At 35.4% G+C, this 23543-nt stretch overlaps 1 long non-coding RNA gene across 1 annotated transcript; it reads left to right on the top strand.

The window, feature by feature from the left end:
* Nucleotides 1-1649: 1649 nt before the first annotated feature.
* LOC112643798 (uncharacterized) lies at nucleotides 1650-23184 on the top strand. The gene is made up of 4 exons (XR_007411767.1): nucleotides 1650-1956; nucleotides 14111-14340; nucleotides 19163-19283; nucleotides 22787-23184. It is a non-coding gene; the product is annotated as an uncharacterized LOC112643798 (long non-coding RNA).
* Nucleotides 23185-23543: the final 359 nt, after the last annotated feature.

Genomic DNA, 23543 nt, shown 5'->3' with positions numbered 1-23543 from the left:
AGCTGCAGCAGGCTAAGGCCTCCAAAAACTGCAAGCCCTCAGGGGGATGGGAGTGGGGGGGGGGGGCTCTCACAGAAAATACAGCATCTAACTGGTTTTGACAGTAATTGAGCCTGTGCCACCAGACTCCTTTATTAGGTCTCTAGGGTGGTACTGGGTTCCTGAAACAAAAGGCTGAGAAAAGAAGAGGTGGGATTTGCAGAAGAGATGACAACAGTTATTTTAAAACCAAGCTTCGATGATGCATGAGTGCAGCCATTTTGATTTCTGTTCAATTTTATGCTTTTATGTGGTTTCACATGCATATTGTTTTGCATTTTCTTCCTTCTTTTTCTACTATTGATTCAAACTTACTCCACGTTCCTTATTTTTCTTTCTTTCTTCTTCTTTCTTTCTTCTTTCTTCTTTCTTTCTTCTTTCTTTCTTTCTTCTTTCTTTCTTTTCTTTCTTTCTTCTTTCTTTCTTTCTTTTTCTTTCTTTTCTTTCTTCTTTCTTTCTTTCTTCTTTTTTTAGAGGATGGAGATCTAATAGTATTTGCTAAAAGTTACCATCATATTGGACGGATATTTTGAAACCAGATCAACTTACAATTTGTTGTCTCAAGAGATGAGGGCCAGTGGTAAAAAATGTGGCCGACCAAAACTCTAATCTCTAAAGAGAATTTAAGGGGTGACAGTTTACCTTAGATGAGGAAAACAGGGATACAGGATACCATTGTTGAGGAGAAACTCAATGCCATGCTGAACTGATAGGAAAGAGTCAATCTTGAAAAGTAAAAGTGTCCTTCTGAAGCTCAGTGTAGGCGTGCTTACTGACCAGTATAATAAATATAACATCTCCTTCTGGAAGAGAAGACAGTCAGGCTGAATGACTGTTACCAAAGATTCAGGGTTCCTTCTCTGTAATACATCTACGGTGTGTGCAGGACTCACCTGGCCTTCTTTAGAACACCCTCTGGGACTGAGCGCACCAAGAACTGGCACAATGACGTGCTAGTACTTTGGATATGGCTGTTCGTCTGAGTAATAAAGTTCTTGGTCTTTGACAGGACTCTCCTGTTTTCTGCCATCATTCATGAAACTATAGCAGCCTGACGTGTCAGCTTATAAATCAAGCAGAATCCTGGTCCTCCACAGTTCTTAGCAATTTTGGTGGTGAGCATGGAATGTGGAAAGGAACACAAATTTCTAGAAGTGAAAGGATGAGGAATTCACCGGCTAGTTGACCTGGAGTGAGGAAAGTCCAAGAGAATTGGTAATAAACATGTTAACCCAAATGTCTGGTCAATCAGGTAATAAGGTATCTTCCTACCTGTGAGAAAGTAGTTTCTGAGACAGTTACCTGCCAGTTGTCCTACTTGTTGTTGGTTCCCTTTCGGGTGAATGAAAACTTCCTCACCAAACTTCCTGGTGGCATTGGGTCTATCTATTTTAATAACAGTAGTAAGATTCATCCTAGTGGGTAGGGACAGGAAAGCTTCCAATTCAGGAACAAATGAAATGTTAAATAGATGAGCACTGAGAACGGAGGGAAACTCATAGCCACTCTGGGCAGTAACCAGGTTTGTTATTAGAATTTTGGGTGTTTCCATAGAGAAATGAGACAGTGCAGGGGATTGATGCTTGCTGTGTAGGAATGGCAACAGTGATGCCATCTTGGAGCTCAGCGTCTCCTGCCATCCTACCATGCCAACCTTGGATGTACTCGCCAGTTACAGTAAAATATCTCAGACTTTTTTTTTTTTTTGAAACGAGTCTCTCAGAAGATTTCCCAGAAACACACAGATTTCTTTCTTTCTTTCTTTCTTTCTTTCTTTCTTTCTTTCTTTCTTTCTTTCTTTCTTTCTTTCTTTCTTTATTTTTAACACACAGATTTCTATGTACAACCATCTGTGACTAGCCATTGACTGGCATTTGAGCTTCAGTGCGGTGGACTGTGTTTACAAGGCTGACAAAGGTGAGCCACTGGCAATTAAGAAACTAGATTCCAAAAATATAGATAAATTCTTGCTGTTGATTTGATGCCTCTGGGTAATTCCCTCAACTCTTAAATTGAATCCAGGCATATATTTAAGAGGTGTTATCATGCTGATGAGACAGCAGATGCTTCAGATTGTGTGCTAATGGAAGCTCCCCAAAGAACAAGCTGAGAGTCACTCTGAATATCTAGAGGGAAAGAACTCCAAGGTCCTAGAGGGGAAAGTGCTGTGTCTTTGTCTTGTTGAGTCAAGGGGCTCCTAAAGGTAAAAAACACAGGATGTCTGGAATGGCCACGTTACCAACCAACTACTCAATATATGGCTTTGGAAGAAACAAAAGCATTAGAAAGTTACTGGCTAAACTGCAAGCAACCACCATGCTGCTAAGGATTAGAAGTGAGTCAGGGCTGCTCACTGAGCAGACCTGCTCTCTCCTTCTGTCCAGTATACTGTCCTCCCTCTGCACTACCTCAGCTGCTTTCAGGGGGAAAGATAATTGAAGGTGATTCTAAGGTCCCCCGTGTTCCTGAGGGATTGAAGGCTATACACATCCATCCCCTAAACTAGGGTAATTAGATGTGGGGAAGAGCTGAATCTTTTGTGGATTTATTGGAAACAGGTATATGATTCATCATCCTCCCTGATCCTGTTTGAAGTGAGATGACTCACATTTAGTTTACTAGGGTTTGGCAGTTAACACAATGGGGAAGGGAAGCCAACATGACAGTATTGCTTCTACGTATAAAAGTAGAGCAGGAATTGATACATTCTGTGCTTATACTTCCTCATCCCATAAGTTAAATGTAAGACTATGTATTGTGATTTAGTTTATTTGAAAGAGGAATATATATACATATATATGTGTGTGTGCGCGCATATATATACACACAGACAATATCTTCTCCAATAAAACTAAAATTAAAAGGTCTAGTTTATTTGAAAAAAGGAAAAAAAATTGTATATATGCTCTCCAACCCAATAAAATTTCTGTTTTAATATGGAAATTGAATAAATAAAAGATTAACTTAAAGTGTCTTGTCAACTAGATGGCTGACCTTATTTTCTAAATATATTAAAAAACAACAACAACAACAACAATCCCTCAGATCATTGTAGGACAAAGTTCTTAATATGCTAGTTCATAATACAGACCATTAAATTGTCAAAATATAGCTGATCACTAAACATTCAATAATTACAAAATAATGAAAAAAAAAGGTCTAGGCTTATGGGGGGATAATTTATTTAGGTAGCTGCTCTGCTGGCAAAGCTCATGATTACTCTCTAAATCTGGCATTACTGTGGGAAGCTTTCCCTCACACACCATGGAAGTAAATGTCCTTCCTCAGTGCTCACATATGTCCCTGTTTAAGTATTTATTACTCTGTCTTGTGATAACATTTTTCCTTAAGCAAACAGTGTCTTAATGACAGGGACTTCCTCTTATTACATTATTTTTTTTTGCCGCAGATCTGTGCAAAGCTTAGCACATACCAAGTGACTCTTCTCTCTCTTTTTTTTTTTTTTTTTCTTTTTCTGGAGGAATAAGTGAAACAAAACAAAACAAATATGTTTAGGAAGAATGTGTTCTAAACCACCTTGAAAAAAATTATTTGTCAAAATAGCTGAACTATTGCTCCCTTACAGTCTATTAAATCAGTATTAGATGGGTTCCTCTATTGAGGCAAATATCTCATATATATGTTAATATAGAGTAACAGCTATATCCCAAAAAGATATTAACAGTAAACTTGACTTTTTGAAAATAAATGTAATAAAAATTCAATAGGTTTATTTGGATTTGGCTTTATGAAAACAAAACAAAAGTCTGTTATGCTGTCAGTAAAAATGATGTTCTGCAAATCTTTGTAGGCCACATGGCTGAGCCTTTTCTTGTTACATTTTGGAGTAGGAAGCTTGCTCCTCATCACTTTCAATTTGACATTTTACAGGAGCTAGAACCATAAGTCAGGTAGGGAAACATGTTACATACTGTTTTTTTTCCCCTCTAGCTGAGGACCAGTAATCTTAAGTCAACAATGTCAAATTTCAATTTTGTTGTTTACTGAATTACCATGCTGTGGATTCAAACACCAACCTCTGCTGCTTTTATTCTTCTAAGTCTTTCCTATGTGATGATTAAAAGAAAAAAGAAAAAAAAAAACTTAACTTGCTTGACAGCTGGCTTTATTTTGCCTCTGTTTAAACGTAACATTTTAAATTCCTTATTGAATTAGGCAGATACAACAATCGCCTGCCTAATACAATATGTATAACCTAAGAAGGAAAGCTACTCTCTTGATTGACACTTATTCAGTGATTCTTTGTTTTTTTTTTGTTTTTTTTTTTTTTGTTGTTGTTGTTTTAGGTGCCTATTAGGTAAAATGTATTGTATGGATTGTAAACTGGTTATAAAAAATGGAAGGCATAAATGTCTGTTCTGAAGAGTTTCAACAGACCCCCAAGTTTGGGAAAATATTAGCCATATTATTGTTCATGGTAAAATAATAAGAATTTCTTTCCCCAAACATGTTAATTTTTACTATGGGAAACTTATTTCTATAGGAAAAAATACAGAATGTCTTTTTTCATGCATTTAATTTGCAAGCATTAGCTTAATTATATGTTCAATTAAATCTTTACTAATACCAATAGCAATGATTTAGTAAATCTCTATAAATGTTCACACGTTATATCCAATTAGCTAAAATGCATAATTAAATCTGGATATGATGTAATGCCTTGTTGATTCATTGAAACAAAGATGGAAAGTTCTCTAGAAAGAGATTATATTATGGCCCAAGCCCCCCACCTCAACTTTTGCTTATAATTCATTGTACAACCACCAGATAACAGAAGATTCTTGAAGGAGAGCTCTCAACAAAAATGCCAAGAAAATAAGTAATATAGTATCATTTATATAAAGAAAACTCTCATATTGAAAATAGTAGTTAATTATAGGAGCAGCTAGATTAACAAAATGTGGGAATCACATGACTAAATTGCTTTATAAAGTAATTGGTGTTAAAATAGAAAAATATTCTGAAAGTATTTCATTCATTTAAGTGTTGAGTAAATATGTATTGAACACCTAACAGGTTTCCAGGCACATCCCTGAGGCCTAGGGAGAATGAAGGACAGAAGAGAGGTGGTTTCTCTTCTCCTAGGGCTTACATTTATTTTTTTAAAGATATTATTTATTTATTTATTCATGAGAGACACGAGAGGCAGAGACCCAGGCAGAGGGAGAAGCAGGCTCATGCAGGAGGAGTGGGACTCGATCCCAGGACTCCAGGATCATGCCCTGAGCCAGAGGCAGACCCTCAACTGCTGAGCCACTCAGGTGTCCCTAGGGCTTACATTTCAAAGTGTGTGTGTTGGCGGGGGGTGGAAGTGGGAGCATCAATTTATGATTATTAAAATAATTAATAATTGTAAGTACAATGCTCTGATAGAGCATAACAGTGAGGGGGTCTAATTCACAGGGTGTATTTAAACAAAGACCTAGAAGAAGAGAAAGACACAGCCAGAAAAACGGGATCCCGCCAGAGGACACTCTTTTTTTCATGAACAAAAAGCAACAGGGCTTGTACCCAAAGGCAATTTAATATTTATTAAGAGAGCTGCCTGCCTGGAAAGAATCTGATTTCATTTTCTGTTTTGAGACTACCCTACCAAACCTTAGCCTTTAGACGGTTCCTTTACAAAGGCAACAAAAAGCAGCTTCAAAATAAATAATAGAGGATATTGCTTTAAAACAAAAGTCAACTGAGTAAATTTAAAGATCAAATTGGCTTTCTTCAATGATTCATGAGTTGGGCAGCATCCCATGGGCAAGTAGAAAGGAGCTCTGAAGAGTTGAACAAATGAAAGACTTTTATAGGCATAATGGGGCAGGGAAAGGAAAGATCAGATTCCCTCCTCTTTCTTTGGGGCTTGGCAGGGGTCTGTTGGGTGGATTACCTTCTTGGTGCTGACCAGGAATTTCCAGATTTATATTTTAAGATTACATTCCTGGGAGAGGTTGAAACTACAATTAGGTTAGGTCTTGGTTTGCAAGTCTTGGTTTGCTGATATGGGGCTTAGCACAACTGACTCCATTTTAGGCCTGTTCTTTTTTTTTTTTTTTTTTTTCTTCCTTTTTTAAAAGGGTTTCTGCCCTTCGATCAGACTCTTGGCTTAACTGAGAGATATGATCCAAATGTAAGACATTAGCAGCTACCTCTCTGGAGATCTCACAGTTTTTGTTGATCCTCTGTATGGTATTCACCGGTTATAATGATTTTTTCTTAACCTCTGTGATATTCATGGGCCACAGCTTTAGGTTCACAATTTTAAATTGGTCATTCTCTTCCCTCCTTTTATGACATTTCAATCTTAGGGAGATCATTTGCTTGGTATTTAGAGGCTGCAAATGTGCATTGAAAGCTTTTAAGAGAATGAGGCATGCCAGGGAGACTGATATGATTATAAGCAGAATAATTCTTAGTGTTTGGAGTATACTTTGGAACTCTGGTCCCAAGGCCTAAACTAGTCAAAATTAAATAAGTCAGGGGGCACCTGGGTGACTCAGTGGTTGAGCATCTGCCTTTGGATCAGGTTGTGATCCTGGGGTCCTGGGATCAGGTCCCACATCAGGCTCCCAGCAGGGAACCTGGTTCTCCTTCTGCCTGTGTCTCTGCCTCTCTTTCTGTGTCTCTCAAAAATAAATAAATAGGGATCCCTGGGTGGCGCAGTGGTTTGGCGCCTGCCTTTGGCCCAGGGCACGATCCTGGAGACCCGGGATTGAATCCCGCATCGGGCTCCCGGTGCATGGAGCCTGCTTCTCCCTCTGCCTGTGTCTCTGCCTCTCTCTCTCTCTCTGTGACTGTCATAAATAAATAAATAAAAAATTTAAAAATAAATAAATAAATAATTTAGGAAAAATAAATAAATAAATAATAATAATAATAATAAATATCAAAGGAGTCACCCTTTTCGTCCAAATGGCTTGCTCAGTGATCTTATGGAACTGAGTTTCAACTTCCTCACAAGGGTTAATCCAGGTGCAGCAGGTTGTGCTGGCTATACCACAGACAGCTTCTTGCTCAGCTACAAGATAATTAAAGGCTGTTTTATTATCAAGAACAATTTTGGCCAGAAAGCCTAAGGATTTTTGTTGAACAGCTGTTGTTTTATTAGCAAATTCCACAATGCTTTCAAAAGTTAAGGAGAGGTTTCTGATCATAGCCTCCTTCACATTTATTCCCAGCCAGGGGAGCAGTGATCTACCAAAGGAAACTAATTTTGAATCATAAATGCCTCCTGGTAATTCCTGTTTTGAGTCTTTGACTAGGGACTGGAAAGGTGACAACCATGGAGGTCAGTAAAATTCAAGGGTCTCTAGCTTCGCTCTAGTTACCCTTGCCTATGTTCTTTTCTTTGTACAGAGCCTGGGTACAAATCTCCCCAGGTTTGGAGTTGTTAACAGAGACAGGGAAATGGAACAGGGGGTCTCTAGCATCATGGACAGATTAGCATTTTTGACGAAAAATCCTGCAATATAAAAGTTTGCCCCCACACACCCCACACCCACACCTTAACAATGGTCTTGACATACAGACGATGGTGGTATCTTTCAGGGAAATGCCTGTGTAAAGAAAGACAAGACATAAAAGAACAAATGTTTTAAGGTTTAAATTATGGAGTCTTGATTCCATGTCTTGGAGGAAGTGGTCTACATGGATGTCAGCTATTTCTCTTCCTTGTCAATTTGAAGTGAAGGTCTCCTGGGTCTGCATGGGACCAGATGTCAGGCAAAACCTTCTTTCACTGTAAATTCCATGTCTGAGGTTCTAGTCCATGAAATTTGGATGCTATGTGGGTAGAGAGGAAAGCTGGTATCCTCCCTTTTAAGGTTTAAGGGTTGTCTTTGTTTTCAGATTTCAGATCAGAAGAGTGGGAGAAAATTGGAAACAGTTTGGGATTGTAGCTGAATATTTGAGGAAACTGGAAGAATTCAAGATCAAGTTCAGTTTACAGGCATATTACAAAACCTCAAAGACAATTAACAGGATTTGAATCTAGTCTCTATAAAGGTATAAACACAATATTTCTTTCTACGGTTAGCCCCATTTCTTTCCCAAAGATAATCACGGTCGGGATGCCTGAGTGACTTAGTGGCTGAGCATCTCCCTTTGGCTCAGGGTGTGATCCTGGACTCCTGGGATCAAGTCCCACATTGGACTCCCTGCAGGGAGCCTGCTTCTCCCTCTGCCTGTGTCTCTGCCTCTCTCTCTCTGGGTCTCTCATGAATAAATAAATAAAATCTTAATACAATACAATACAAATGTTTAATTCAAATCAATATATAGATTGGTTTGGAGAAAAATATATACCCACCTGCATATATTTCTCCCCCAATGATAATGTCTTCAGCCAAAGCAGAGATAAATGGCAAACCTAAGACATACAACCTATATCTTCACATGTCCTGTGGGAGAGCTCTTAAACCCAATTTATTATACCTAGAACTCTCCAAAGGCTCTGGGGACTGTGTGGTGGCACGTGGTTGTATTTGTATAGATACATAACTGTTCCAGAAACTGTATGAAATTCCTAAAGTCCAATATATTCTAGTATAATGTTATCATCCTAATTCCAGTTATTTTCTAATGTGAACTGTCACGGAATAACCAAAGTTCTTCTCAAGTCCATTATAATGAACCCTAATTAAATACTGAATGATAGATTTTTAAAAGAGTCTTTTTGTTATTTACAGGCAGTGATATTTTACTCAGATGTTTCTGCAAAAATACTCCCGCAAAGGTGTTTCTTCAAGGAAATTTATGGAAGGGATAACTGGTAAATCCAGGGCCCTTTAAGATCATATAAGTAAACTGGATAAGAATCCCTAGAACTAATGAGCAAAACTTGTTTCAAACAGAATGAAAATTAATAATATGAGGCTGAATGAGCTGAAGCGTAGGATAGAATATTTGCAGCTTCTTGTTTGAAATATTGCTGAATGTGTTGTTTTTCCAAATTTAAGAAAACTTCTCTTAAGCTATGTCTGACTCACAACAATTTAGTAAGTATACCCATGTAAACAAAGAGGGAACATTTACTTTTTCTCCCCACCTGATCTCTCCACAATTCAGCAAATCTTGAGTATTCTTTTTTTTTTCTTTTGAAAAATAGTTATTTACATAGATTCAATGAGAATCTATTCTCCATATAACAGGACACAATTGGAAACTAGTTATACTTCTAAGGCTTTGACTGGAATATTATATTTGAGAGGCATGCCTAAACTCAGATATAACCAGGCAGTTTTAAAAAACTAAGTTTGACTTTATGAAGTCAATAAAGTCTGTTGGAAAAAATAGACCTGGTACATTGCTTACAAAGTTCCAGCAAAAGAGTCTTTTAAAAAAAAAGTTATCTGGTCAATCACTGTTCTTGGGGCACTTGCATAAATAGGCCAAAATTAATGCAAACCAAATTAGTTTTACTGTGATTATCTTTTTTCAAAAGATTTTATTTATTTATTCATGAGAGACACACAGAGAGAGGCAGAGACATAGGCAGAGGGAGAAGCAGCTCCATGCAGGAAGCCTTATGTGGGACTTTATCCCTGGAGTCCAGGATCACACCCTGAGCCAAAGGGAGATGCTCAGCCGCTAAGTCACTCAGGCATCCCGACCATGATTATCTTTGGGAAAGAAATGGGGCTAACCGTAGAAAGAAATATTGTGTTTATACCTTTATAGAGACCCTGGGATTACACCCCAAGCCAAAGGATAATGCTCATCGCTAAGCCACCCAGGCATTCCAAATTGAACATTTTTAATCCCAAGATTTTATAAAGAAAAAGTGTCTTATTATATATATATATATATATATATATATATATATATATATATATATAAAAGAACAAAGAAGAAAACAGTGGTACCAAATGCCCAAACATTTTTTCCCCTCCATTCTAATTTTAGGTCTTATCCTTTAAGTACTTGATAAAATACTAGCAGCATCTTCAGGATCAAGGTTTTGGTGATTATTTAAAGTGGAAAAGATACATAATGTAGTTGGGTATCAGTCTCATACAAACAAGCAGGGTGTTATAGCAGTAACTGTCACCTTAGTTCCATTCACATGTCATCATCCCCCCTCCTCGACTCCAGTTCTATTTTCTGAAGCACCTGCTGAATCTTGCTGTTACATCTCCAAGTAGTTTTACAATAGAAACAGGTATGTGAGTTCTCATTGACTTATTTACTCCTAAATTCCTCATTTTAGAAACATGACACTAATTGGGCTCAAAAGTGTTGTCTACCCTAGGGGGATGAAGTTTAAAAACACTGAGAGCAAAAGAATTTGTTATTAGCTTCTAAATAATTAGTACTGGGCTTTAAGTATATCTTTCCTATCATAATTGAAATTCATGTTCAGTTTCTAATTTATTCTTTTTATAATTTATCAGAGTAAGATAACACAAACAGAACTTTGAGAAATTCCCAATGTGTCACTTAAGAATCTTTGGTTAAAAACCATTTAAAATCAATGTGGTCAACTTAAAAAAAAAAAAAAAAAAGCAGGGGGAAGGGAACAGCTGGTATTTATTGGAATAATAATAGATTTACTTTACTGAAAAGAGAAAGCTGACCAGGCAAGTAACAGAAAGGCCAGGAATTAAGAAATTATTCTATATTTGGCATAAGAAACAATTTCTAAGGAACAATAGGTAATTAATTCTTCAGGATGGCAATATGCAAATGAATTAGCTTAGGGTCTTGAATAATTATGCTGATGCTATAAATTCCAGAAAGATAGTCTGATTAATATTTCTACCAAAATTAAAAGCAATGTGAAAAAAGTATTTTGAAGAAAAACTCAGGTATTAGCCAAAATGAGAATGAAATATCAATGTAACTGTCTGCTGCCATTTTCAATGCCTTAACATTTTATTACATGCATCCTAATTTGATTTTTAAAAAATGCTTTAAAAAAGATTTTAAACTAGTTGTGTTTTCAACACAAATTAAGGATTAAAACTCAATGTTTAACCATACTCCCTTTGTAAATGTTTTAAGCTGAATTTCAGGTGACAAAAAAGAAAGAAATTTGTGCATACTCAATTTATTTCTATTTCAAAAGTGTATAATACAAATTTAATAACAGCAGATGGGATTCAGCAGCCATTATTGACTTCCAGATTCAAGAACAGCAGAATTTAAGGATCTATGCTCTGTTGTCAAAAGCTGTGAAGGGTCAGATATGTGTTGCCGTACTTGCAGGATAACATGTTAGTCTGCCTGAGGTCCCTGGATACTGGCAGAAGACATGAGATCCCAGAGTAGATGAAAGACAATATGATAGCCACAGCCATTTTCTAATAAAATGAAACAAGTAGGCCTGGAAGACACCTGCATATACAGTGAGCTGGGTTACAGGACAAGATCCCTGAGTTTAGAGAACCCAAATCTTACATACTCAGTAGTAAGCATGCCTGACTTTTAACCTAGTATTTTTATATTTAGACATCAAATAGCCTGCCCTTTACTCCAGAAGGAGACAGTTTCTAATTTACAAGGATGTTTGCTTTGCAAGTAGCCTTGAAAAGGTGATCGAAAACAGAGGCAGTCTTTGCAAGATGTGCAGAAACTTAAGAGGTCCACAGAGAATGTTCAACTCTTTTCTATTCATGTAGCATCCTGCGCATACCCAAGTCGAGTAAACCTTATGCACTGTTTTGCAATTTTCTGTTTCTTTGCCTTTGTCATCTGCAACTACTCCTTATACCTGTCTTCTTTATTTTCAGCTAAAACTGTGACACTGAGTGGCCCTAGTTAATATCTTCTAACAAGTTAATTTAAAAATGAGTGATGGATTGATATTAGGCAGAGGGGAAAAAAAGCAATATATAAATTTGCATTCTCCATGGCATGTCGGGGGGAATACTTTTTAAAAACGGAATCCAGGCGACTAATGAAAAATTTAAACCATAAATTTAGTATATAGTCTCAATAAAGTAATTCTTAGTGGAAAGTCTCCCATGATGAAAGACACCCAACACTTTCAATCTCTTTTGATTACAAATATATTAGCAAGGTCTATGTTCAAAGATGCAAACATCTTCAAAGGCAAAATTTAGCTTCAAAGAAGCATACAATGCATACATAGAGAGTCTTCTTTAAGGGTTTTCAAGTCTTGGATGAGTTTCATAATATGAAATCAGTCTTTTAAAGTTAGTGAATAAAAAGGACAAAACCTTAGAAGAGAATGTGTTCTTTGAAATGCCCCAGAGGGGTACCATAATGCAAAACTAGTAAAGTATAAAATAGGACATTCTCAGAAATTTTCATTAAATGCAAAACATTGAATGATTTGATGAAGGTCAAGAACATCACTTATTTTTTTCTTTATTTATGTATTTTTTAAATTTCTCAGCAGAAATAACAAGGCAATGAACCCCAGACAATTTCCTTGTTAGTAGTAGCCAAGGTACTGTCAAATCCAAGAGTTTTCAGCAAAAGCCCTATAGCATAAAAGCAAGTTATGCCACTTTTTTAGAAGTGAAAATTTCCATTAGCATATTAGTCCAATTTTGAATATTCATTCATTTAATTATTCTACGATAAAACGTTTTCATCCCCTGCATTACTTCATTTCCTTATCAAAGGCACTTGTCTGAATGCCACCTTCTTTATGACCAAAGATAGATCAATGGATTTGGGCTAGTGGGGAGTTATTTTTAAGTGTCAATTGCTGCTGGAATCTATAAAAATTTGGCACAAAACTCATACAATGACCTTCATAAAACTGCATCCTCTAATGTATGGTACAGAAAATGAAGGCAGGCTCATTTCCAAACATGCCTATGCCAACGGGTAAAAGTGGTTAGAGAAGACCTAGCTGACTTGCTCATGACATGCTCATCGTCAGCACAGAGACATGGAGGACACATGTACTTTTCTGATTGGAGAGAGCTAGGGAAGAGGTTTCACTTTTAATTTGTCCTTCGATAAAGAACACAATTCAAAACTCCCCACACCTAATGATCTATGTATATATCTGTATATACATATAGTTCCTTTTGTGTATTCTGGGCCTGATTTTATCACTATTAGGAAGAGCTAAGGGAAATAATATTTGAGCTACATTAAAGGAACAATCATATTGTCCAAAGGGCTCTTAACCAAGTTGAAGTCAATTTGTGGTAAATTTCCGAAGAAGTCAAAAGAATATAACTGCATGAGAAGCCTCTGTCCCCATAGACTTACTTATTCCTATATTTAACCCAGTGGAGAAAAAGATGATGATAAAATCAGCTATCACTGGCTTTATCTTTCCCAAACTTATGGCTGATTACTTTTGAACATCAAACATTATTTTATATATATTTGATTTTTTTTAAAAAGTAAACATACACAAAGTTTATTATGCAAATGGTTATCTACCTCTTTCCAATTTACAGCTCAAGAGATTTTCAAATATTTCCATTAATTTGGAAGTTTCTTCTACTCTGTCAGAGTTGTTTAATTTTTTCTGAGATTATGTCTTACTAAATTAAAAATATAATCACAAAACTGAACAATTTTTTAACCAGAGAATACTACTCCACCCCGGCTCTCTTCAGTGAAATCTCATATATTAAACAGAAAACTATCTCTAGAGCGATAGATCTAAAGGTACCTTTTAATCATTTCAAGCAGCAATAACCAATAATATATTAAATGTTATTTCCAATTCTTAGACCTGAATTTGTACTATTTTAGTACACACACATACACACAGACAATGGAATGGTATTAAGTCCTGGGAGAGAACAAAATTCTACCATTTGCAACAACATAGATGGAGCTTAGGGCATTGTGCTAAGCAGATTAAGTCAGAGAGAGACAAATATTGCATAATATCACTTGCAGATGAAAACTTGAAAAAACTCTAGCTCATTAAAACAGAGAGTGGAAAAGTGGTTCCCAGGGGCTGCTGGGAGGTGGAAATGGGGAGGTGTTGCTCAATGAGTACAAACTTCCAGTTAGATGATGAAAAACTTCTGGGGTAATCTAATGTGCAGCATTGTGATTATAGATAACAACAGCACTTGAAGTTCCTTTTTTAAAAATATTTTATTTATTTATTTGAGAGAAAGAGCAAGAGCAAGAAGTGACCACAAAAGAGAGGGAAGAGGAGGCCCCCCACCAACCAGGGAGCCTCATGTGGGGCTTGATCCCAGGACCCTTGATCCCTGGAACCATGACCGGAGCTGAAGGAAGACACTTAATCGACTGAGCCACCCAGGTGCTCCTACTTGAAGATTTCAAAGAGTGAAAATCCTAAATATTTTTACTACAAGAAAGTAATGGTAGTGATGTGAGGTGAGGAAAATGTTAGCTGATTCTAAAATGGTAATTATATTGTAACCTGTAAGTGTATCAAATCAACATGTTGTACATCTTAAATTGACACTTTGTTGTATGTCATATCTCAATGAAGCTGGAAAAACGATATGCCTTATCTCATTTGTTTTACATGAATGTCTAAGTTTAGATAATCTAAAAAATAATTAATACCGGGGCATTAGAATTTTTTGAGTACAGGATAGCAAAGAAGTTGTATATTTTTTGTTATTTCCATACTTCTCATAAGTTTTTTTAATCATTCAGGAATATGATATTATTTTTTAAAATCTAAATATTGTTTGTGTGTTTTCCAGGGATAAAGGGAAATTTCAATATTGAAAGGCATTGAAATAAAAAGGTCTACGGGGAAAGTTTCTTTTGCTTTTACAGAGTGCTGGAATCTGTGCTGGAAGCAGGATTCTATTCAAGGATACTTTACCTGACTATGAATATGTGTCAGGAGCTAAACTTGATGTACTCTCAAAGCTGTGAATAATTTCTGATTACCAGATTGCAGATCTTCCAAATTGATATGAGGTGGTGTCTGTGTGTGTGTGTGCGTGTGTGCGTGCGTGTGTGTGTGTGTGTGTGTATTCTTAGCTGTTACAGAATGAAAATTTTAGTGTATAACTGGGGGTCTCTACCCATGTGATTCACCTTGAGGAATCAAAGTTGGCCAAAAAGTTTTATTATTTTTTGCATTCAAATAGGTTACTGGCTAATATTAAGACAGAGACTCAAAATCTAATGAAGGATTTGTTGGTAGAAATAAACGTTTTTAATGGATATACTGTTTCTATTGAAGAAGTAATAAAAATATTTTATTTTGTTTCATTTTTCTTGGTTCCTGCGGCTTTAAACTAGAATACACACAATATCCCTAACATTTTTTATTGAGAATTAGCTGTTGGAAGATATTTTTGAAAAATCAAAACTTGTGAGGGGCACCTGGAGGGCTCAGTTGATTAAGCATTCATCTCTTGATTTGGGCTCAGATCATGATCTCAGGGTGGTTAGATGGAGCTCTGCATCATGCTCCATGCTGCGTTGGGAGCCTGCTTGATTCCCTCTCCTTTTCTGTGCCTCTCAAGCCATTCTCTCTCTCTCTCTCTCTCAAAAAGAAAAAAAAAACAAAAAACTTGTGGTGCCTGGGGATGTCTGGGTAGCTCAGTGGTTAAGCATCTGCCTTTGGCTCAGGTCGTGATCCCAGGGTCCGGGGATCGAGTCCCACATGGGGCTCCTCACAGGGAGCCTGCTTCTCCCTCTGCCTGTGTCTCTGCCTCTCTGTGTCTTTCATGAATAAAAAAAAAAAAGAAAAAAAAAAACTTGTGGTGCCTGGCTGACTCAGTTGGTAGAGCATGCACCATCTCAGTTGTGAGCTTGAGCCCCATGTTGTGGATAGACTTTACTTAAAAACATTAAAATTTGTGCCCATTTTCACAAGAGTAATAATGAGTTTTTACAAAGTGAGAAACATACTTATATTTTGAGGGGTTATTAATTGGAAATTGGGACCTCAAATACTATATGTTACGTAGAAATCTGAATTGCTCTTGAAATGCAATCTAAACATAAATAACCAAAAACAATAGATGTTTTAATAAAAAGATACTACAGCCAGCTAATTTGTGAAACTACTATATTTAGTTATTGTTGATTTCATTTAGAGAACCTGTGTTTTCCTAGAATAGAATAATAGAAAATACACAGACATACATACACATGCACATACACACACTTGTATGTGAACTAGCACCTAAAATTATCTTATTGTCTTTCTCTCACATGCACACTTTTAAAATAGTATATGAGTACATACATGCATACATAAAAGAGATAATTTATGAAACAATTGACTTTAATTCATATGGTCCTACAAAAAATATAATATGTAAACACACTCACCAGAGGAACAGATGTATGAACAAAATTAGCAATGGAAAGGTAGATCTATAATTGGGAATCACTTGGAAAAATGGAGGAGCAGAGTGACAGAAACTCGGTTTCATAAGACTTTTTTTTTTTAATTTATTTATTCATGAGAGACACACAGAGAGAGGGATAGACATAGGCAGAGGGAGAAACAGGCTCCCTGCAGGGAGCTTGATGTGGGACTTGATCCCAGGACCCCAGGATCACACCCTGAGCTGAAGGCAAATGCTCAACAACTGAGCCACCCAGGTGCCTCTCAAAAAAAGATTTTATTATAAGGCAAGAAATTGGCCAAAATTAAATAGGATTCAGCAATAAAATTTATGGAACACAGAACAGGCTGATATTTTGACAACCTAGCTACTGCTCTCTGAACGCTGTCCAGCACTGCCACCTCAGAAGTGTGTATGTGTCTTGGGAAGAATAAGTGAAAGCAAATCTAAAAGAATTGTCTCCTAAATTGAGTGACACCGTGTACCCTTTCAATAGGGAGACACAAAAGAAAGACAATTATTAAAAAAAAAGAAAGATAATTATTCTCCTGCTCAATTTGCCATAGCTCTGGTCAGTCTCAGCATTGAAAGTCTTGGTAGGCATAATGACTACCAAGGATCTGAACCTGTATTCTATATTTTTGCTAAGAAATGCAGAATCAAAAAGTAGTCTGGGATCGGGAATTAACGGCAGACTGGTGGCAGAAGGGAACCACGCACTCTGATGCAAAACTCTACTGGTTTCCTGGAAGTCCTAGTAGGGATAAGTTTGAAAATTGCAGTTATCCAATGCAATCTGCTCATTAATTTTAATTGGACTTCATTAGTTCCTAGAGACTAGTAAAGCCTGAGTATTTATGAAGACCTATCTGTAATAGTGTAGAAAACCACAACTTCAGTCCAAAGCTTAATGGTTTCCCCTTAGAAATTAATATCTTAAAGTCGACTTTGTGAAATAAAAAGGCATTACAGCAGCATAAATGTAGAATTCATTAAAGTTTTATGTGTGTCACTTTGGTAAGTTTTAGTAGTTTCATAGCCTATTGTTTTTTTAAAAAGTTATGGGGTCCTTGGGTGGTTCAATCTGTTAAGCTTCCAACTCTTGATCTTATTTAGTTCAGGTCTTGATCTCGGAGTTGTGAGTTCAAGCCCATTGTTGGGCTCCACCCTGGGCATGGAGCCTACTTAAAAAAACAACAAAACAAAATAAAACCGCCCCCCCCCCAAAAAAAAAAAACCAACAAAGTTAGGAAGCTTTGTAGAAATCTATGCAAATGATAGATGGATCTACTACAAAGAGTTCCATTACTGAAGATTCACTGTTAATGGGTATGCAATCTAATAATTCTTCTTATTTTGACAAAAATACTACTTAAATCCTAGAACTTTGAAATGAATAAATTATGGAACTTTATAATGTAGCAAAAAATATGGTCATAGGACTTAGATAGGCATCTAAAAGGTCTCTAAGAAATAGGCTACTTTTAAAGTATATTATTTTTCCTTCTTTTCTAAGACTTCAAAAGTTAAGAATTATAGAAACTCTCTGAAAAAGTGTGCATATCTAAGGAGACTAGCAAAGCCTGTGTGAAGAAAATGTGAACAAAACAAAAGCACAACTTTCATACAAATGTACACACATACACACACCTCACCCCAGACACTCATTCCTTTTTTATCTGTGCATTTTGATCAGGAAATAGGACTACAAAAGAACACTTTGAATAACAAATTTAAATATGGAAAATATTTTAAGTTTTGATAAAATTAATTTCCTTAAAAATATTAAATATGTGGGATGCCTGGGGGGCTCAGTGGTTGAGCATCTGCCTTTGGCTCAGGTCGTGATCCTAGGGTCCTGGATAAAGTTCTACATCGGGCTCCCTGCAGGGAACCTGCTTCTCTCTCTCTGCCTCTCATGAATAAATAAAATCCTTAAAACATATTAAATATGTAACCAGGAATGTACCAACACTTTGCTCTTTTCTTTTGTGATGCAAGATTGACTTAATGAAAGAGCAGTATACTAACGATGTGCTTGTGATGATTAAAATAAAAGTAACTATATTAATATTCTTCTCCTCAGGTAATCAAAAAGGTGTAGGTGGGACTATTTAGGATTATTTTTAAGAGACTGTCATTCTTTATTTATAGAATAGAAGATGAATTCTTCACTTGAACAGGAAAGCAAGAATTATCGAAAAAGGTGTATAAGAGGTCACAGAGATGGATGTGTCTGGGCAAAGAGAAGGGCAGTTACCTGTCCAGAAAGTGGAAGGAAATGAACACAAGTACTGGAGGTTTTCAATGCCTTTCCAATAAGAAAAAAGTCCAGAAAGCTTTTAAAAACTACTATGAAATTATCTAGAGGTCCTAAAGTGTTCCTTTCTACAAAAGTGACTAATATGCAAAGAATAGTATCCAGGGCACAGGAAGTGTTTAATTTGCATTTGTTAATGAATAAATGAATTTTAAATATATACTAAATATATATATAAATATATAGCATATATGTGTCATATATACAACATATTACATTCTATATAACACATGTAGTGGTTAAAAACTATATAATAGTGTGTATGTGTATATATACACACACATATATAGCATATATATATATATATATATATATAGTATTTAAAAAGCATACCAAGTGGTTTTATTTAAATCAAATCTATTTAAATTAGATTTATGGCAAAATCCATATAAAAAAGTGCCCCATCTAAAAAAGTACCTTATCACCACTCATTCTAACTTAGTAATGCATAAGAGGAGGGGCTACAGTTTCCATTATATCCTATAAATTTTAAAGAAGTCTTTTTTCTAATTATTACTTACGATAATATTTTCATATTTTATCACAATTGTAGATATGGAACGTAACATTATAAAATGTCAGAACTAGAGGAGTTCAAGAAGATCAATTTGTTCAAATCTGTAATTTACAATTAAGAAACAGTTATCAACCTAAAAGGAAATCACATAACTAAGGTAAGCATCTTATTAACAAGAATGGGGGACAAGGAGCAAGAAGAAAAAGAGAGAAATTATGATTTTCATTTCATTGCATACTGTACATCACAGAGCGAAGTTTGTTAAGTTCTCCTAATTTTTCAACTACTCCAGGACACTGAATGAAGATTTTCAAAATATTCAGACATATCCCATTCATAATCTTAAAAAAAATGATAAAGAAAGACACTTTCTTTAAAAAAGAGCTTCTCATTTCATTAGGGAAAGCAAAGATTCAAAAAAAAAAAAAAGGAAAGCAAAGATTCATATCTTCACTTCTGTTTATACTTTGCAACAGTGTTCTCACCCATGGAAAGATGAGCATCACTGAAATATTTCCAGTTGCAGACTCTTTCTATGTATTTTGCTAGGATGGATTTTTCTTCACTCCTTCATGCAATTCCCCCACTAGATATGAAGTAACCTGAGCAATTTCTCTGTTCTTTTTCATGTATGCTGCCCAAAGGATGTCTGTTTTGTTGCTGTTGCTGTTTTGTTGTGTTTTAAACTTATTAACCTGCCATTCTTGCTTATATTCACTTTACATTTACTTATAATTATTTTTAAATTTTGTATTGTTAGAATTCAGATTCAATTGCTAGTGAATTGGCCCAATTTTGGTGACTTCAGAAATCACGTTTATTCTATCATGTAAAGGGAGCCCAGAGGTAACTGATCAAAGGCTGGTATTATAGGGAACACTGTGAAGTCATTAACCAAAGACTTTTCTATTTTTCTCCTCTAATATCGTTAGTATTTTGCTTATAAGCCAAAGGTTATTCTCTGATAATAAAATGTCTGCTGGAACTCAGAGCATCAAGTCAAACCAAGGACTGTAATTACAAATTTTCCTAAGCCACAAGAAAAAATACAGAATTTTGCTGCAGAATTCAGGATTTTATTGGAGATGTATTATTTTGCATTATAGATATAAAGCAACTAGTCTAGTTAGTGAGACTCAAAGAAAAGAATGTTAAAAGCAGAATTGTAGAAGTAAGATTTAAATAATCTAATTGTATAAAATTATTTGTTGCCTACAAAGGAAGCAAATCACTACATAATGTAGTGTTAAGAAGAAGGAAGCATTTTTTTGTTTGTTCGTTTTGCAAAGACCAAACAATGACTCAAAAATAAACTCAATAAAGATTAAAAACTAGACTTCGGGTAGACTCAAAGCTCAGGTAGATTCAGCAGCTTAATTAAAAGGAAACAGGTGCACTCTTTTCACGAATGAACTCAAGTGTGAAAAAAAATTTAGTCAGAAAAATATAAATTGAAATGCAATTTACAATTTGGAAAATAACCAAAACTTTAGAGATCCTTATTAAAAAGTAAACAGCTTTTAACTCTAGGGAACACAATCAGCTTATTCATGAAATATAATACCAAATTTCCTCTTCTAAACATTTAGAGCCAAGAGATGAGGATATATGTGAATTTATTGCAAAAAAAGGTCTATTAGACGATCCAGTTTATGATATTGATAAGAAACACTTGGATGACCATCAAAAACTATTCAGTTACATCCCTTTGAGGAAAATATTAGTACTCAAAAAACTTCTTGTCATTTTTCTTAACTTCCAAATGGCATTGTCTACAAATATAGACATATGACAATATATTCATGAGTTTAGAGTTCACGCTGTCCACAATTAATATGCATTTTATAGATTAGTGTATTGTTTAAAGACTATGCTGATTGTTTAGAAGAACTAAGAATGAAGACAAATTATAATAAGTATAAAAGGAGAAAAGAGAGTTAAGTTTGTTTTAAAGTAAAATATCTATCTGTACCAGAAAATACAGGAAAAGAGCAAGTGACAAATTTTTGCGTATAGAAAGTGTGGGGAGAAATAAACCTGTAGACGCTAACTTTATTTTCTCTAGTTTACTAGAACCACTCAAGTAATAGAATTTCCTAACAATCCAAAATATTTTCAATTTCTAACATGGATCTTCAATTTGAGGACTATTATCAAAAGAGTATTCCTTTCTTCTTTTTGATATAACCTGTAAAATTTAATAAGCAGGATTTACTCTGCAAATAGAACTGCCAGATAAAATATATTAGAACTTCCTTTAATTTATCTGCACATAATCAGATTATAGCTGATCTAGGAATTAGAATGCTTACATTATGTATGAGACCAAAAAAAATGAGCAAAAAATTACCCAGGATCCCAGAATCCCGGGGGGGAAAAAGCTAATGGGCATAGATAGAATAAATGGAACGGAACACCATAAGAATCCAGATTGATTCTTCTTAGATTAATGTAAATCTTTATTTTTGTATGAATATAAGGAGGTTTATATTATTTTCTTAGGGCATTAACTCAAGGCCCACATCAAAGACCCAATGTCTATGAAAACTGATCCTTGATCCAATAGCCAAAATTTCCACTTCTTGCTTCAGAGCAATTAGAATCCTCCACTAAATTAGTCAAAGCATTTTCATGTCTACTACTAGGATCATCTTTAATTCCAAATCTTGTATATTTAATGAATTTTGTGGCTATTGAAAAATGCACACCTTTTTTTCTAATTAATTAATTATAAATGATGATTATATTTTTTCTCATATTACCATTCACTTTTTGTAATACTTTTAATCAAGCAACTCTATAAATCTTATACAAAGAAGAATATCATGATCGTGATTTTGTAGAGAAAGATGTTTGTCAGCACACCAACATAGGTGTTTCTTCATGGTAATTATCTTAAAAATAAAATGAGTTGATACCAACCTCGCTACACATAGTTAGACTCTTGTAGAATTCAATTCCTAACCAGGAACAAAATGGGTTTGAATGGTCAAAAGTTGGCCCTTTCTACAGTATGTCAATTTGCTATAAATAAAAGAATAAGTATAAACACTGAAAGTAAACATATTTGCAGTAATAATTATGTGATGATGTCTTTTGTCAGTAATGTAAAGGTCAATAACAAAAAAGAGAATGTGGAGTTGAGACACAATATTTGAGCATTTTATCATGCTAAATAGGCTACTCTGGCCAAGTAAAACTACTATGCTCACAATGGCTAACCCCCACCCCCACCCCACTGCCTAAAAAAAGATTTTATGTTTCCTAGCTGGGACATTCAAATGTATCTACCTGGTGAGAGAGGTACATAGTTTACTGTGACAGTTGTTTATAAACTATGAAAAGATTTATCACTCTCTCAAAAACTTTATTGTCCTATCACTCCCGATACTGCCAAAAAGTGGAAAAAAATAAATGTTTAAACTAAAATTAGCTAACTGATCAGATACTATTGAATTTCCATGGCCTAAATTGCTACCCTTAACTCATGTGACCCTGTGGCCTTGCCTTTTGGGTGTTCATAGATTGATCATCTATTCATAAGTCAGTCAAAAGCAGGCCCCTGCAATAGAAATATTGCCAGTCATATTGGATTCCAATAACTTAAATTTTGATCTTATTAATCATTGTAGAGGGATAATCAAATATAATTGGTCCTAGTATTAACAGGTAGAGGTTGCTTTTCCTCAAAAATCACCGAACCAGCCCCTCACATTACCTAAGACCAGATGAACCAATATCCTGGAGAAACCACCAAAGAGAGATTACCTTCAAACCTGCTGGAAAAGACCTTATCAATGACTCCTGTCTCCAATACAGAAGTTAAATAATGAGAAGTTGTTCCTTGGATACCTATTTCTCAACCACACATCCAACAAGAATTGGAAGTTGCACCTACTCCACATCTTAAACTTGTTTGGAGAAGTTTAGAAGCAATCGGTGTGCATAGAAATGAACTACTAACACAAGATATTTGGAAAATGCATAGGAGTACCATATAGAGGTTCCCCTAAAACCACTGGAAAAGTATTCTCCTCTATGCTGCACTCTCGTTTGCTGTACAGTAAAATATATATATATACATACCTTTAGTCATACATTTCCTCTTTACTGTGTTTTAAGATTATATACCTCTGACTTTGCCTTTTTTTCACATTATTACTAAAAATTCCTTCCTTAGGTGTAAGCCTTACTAGAGAAAATCACTATAGTAATTTCACTTTACTGAGCTATTTGAGGTGCCAGTATTAAAAATAATATAAAGTTTCACTAACTTTGCCAATAATATTTCTGCGTTAACAACCATTCTTGTTCTGCATAAAGGGAATACACTGATTCTTGGGCTGTAGCAATGACCGTTATGATGACATCAAGAAACCATATATTACAGCTCCTAAAGTTAATTGCATCTCTTTTG

Source organism: Canis lupus, chromosome 1 (assembly GCF_003254725.2).
Source record: "Canis lupus dingo isolate Sandy chromosome 1, ASM325472v2, whole genome shotgun sequence".
Taxonomy (NCBI): Eukaryota; Metazoa; Chordata; class Mammalia; order Carnivora; family Canidae; genus Canis; species Canis lupus.
This window is presented reverse-complemented; position numbering and strand designations above follow the sequence as displayed.